This window comes from Propithecus coquereli, unplaced genomic scaffold (genome assembly GCF_000956105.1).
Source record: "Propithecus coquereli isolate 6110/MARCELLA unplaced genomic scaffold, Pcoq_1.0 Scaffold413, whole genome shotgun sequence".
Taxonomy (NCBI): Eukaryota; Metazoa; Chordata; class Mammalia; order Primates; family Indriidae; genus Propithecus; species Propithecus coquereli.
In genome coordinates, this window is record NW_012149875.1 from 981,113 (window position 1) to 982,486 (window position 1,374).

The following is a 1,374-nucleotide window of genomic DNA, read 5'->3' on the forward strand; positions in this document are numbered from 1 at the left end:
TATTGGTTTCTCCTTGGACAATTCTCCTACCCCCTTGTGAAAACACAAATCTATATATGGAAAACCTACAGATCCCTGCTCATCCCTTTTTGATATCCAGAGACCTATTTTTAATAAGGCTACGACCATTGTCTTTTACTAATAACCTGATTAATATTATGTTACCCAACTCTTAAAAATCATACACATTTGGTAAATTTAACCTTGTTAAATTTGTTAAATTTATAGATGATCTGCCAGCAAAATTTCTGGCTAGAGATCAAATGCGAATCAAATAAAATCTATATTGAGCACCTACTGGGTGAAATGAAAGTCCTGTGCTGGGAGCAGCGAGACTTTAAAGATTATGAACAATTTAAAAGATTAACAAGCATTAAAACAAGATGGCTTGTAAAAATACTATAATCCAAGCTGTTAGCAAACCTTAAAAAGAACAGGAGTGCCGTGGGAGTTCCGGGAGAGTACTACTGCTACTCAAGGACAGGACCGTGGAGAAGTTTAATGCTGGAGGATACAGAGGATTCCAACAGACAGGGGTTTCAGGAAGGACGTTCCATCCCCAGGGAAGAGGATGGAAAGGCACACTGGAGGGGCAAGAGCGAGGGGTCTGCAGCATGTTTGGGGAATGGTTTACCATCCTTGATCCAGACCCCAGGAAACATAAAGGGAAGTACTGTCATTTAGGAAACAAAATATGCTAAGGTATGAGGTCTTTACTTTCAGACAACAGGTACCATAGTAAATTATTAATATTAGAAGACCTTATGAATGTTATTAAGCTCATTCTCACAATAGCGTACACAGGAAATTGGGTAGAGAAGAGAACAGAGGTGGAGAAGTTAATTTGAAACTACTGCAATTGTTCAAAAAAGAAACAAATGGAGCCGTGACTTCAGGGTGATGTCACTGTGAATAAAAAGGTGAACACAGCACACAAAGAATGCAGGTGAAGGGAAGCATGGCAAATTAAAGATGCCCACAGATTCTGACGCTCCTCCCATTGAGAGGTGGGCCTATGTTCCCCACCTGGAATCTGGGATGGCTCTGTCACTGCTTTCCTCAGTCAAATGCAACAGAAGAGATGCTGTGCTAGTTTCCAAGTTCGGGCTCTATGTGACTGGTAGTTGCTACTTCCTGTCTCTTCAAATACGTTCTTTGGGACATGGAGACACAAGGTCAGAATCCCAACTTCCCTGAGACTTCCTGCATCAATAAGCTAGGGAGACCACATTCAGATGCTGTGGTTGGCAGGTCATGCTGCACCCAGCTTCTGACCCATCCAATCCTGCTGAGGCACCAGATATGTGAGCCAAGCTGGAACCCACTGAGTGACTTCAGGAAGCATCGTGAGAGCATAAGAATCATCAGGTTGAG

At 42.4% G+C, this 1,374-nt stretch overlaps 1 protein-coding gene across 1 annotated transcript in view; it reads right to left on the minus strand.

Annotated features, from left to right (window-relative positions):
* Positions 1-1,374, minus strand: part of SEMA5A (sema domain, seven thrombospondin repeats (type 1 and type 1-like), transmembrane domain (TM) and short cytoplasmic domain, (semaphorin) 5A) — a 410,707-nt gene that overhangs the window by 347,307 nt on the left and 62,026 nt on the right. The window lies entirely within an intron of this gene.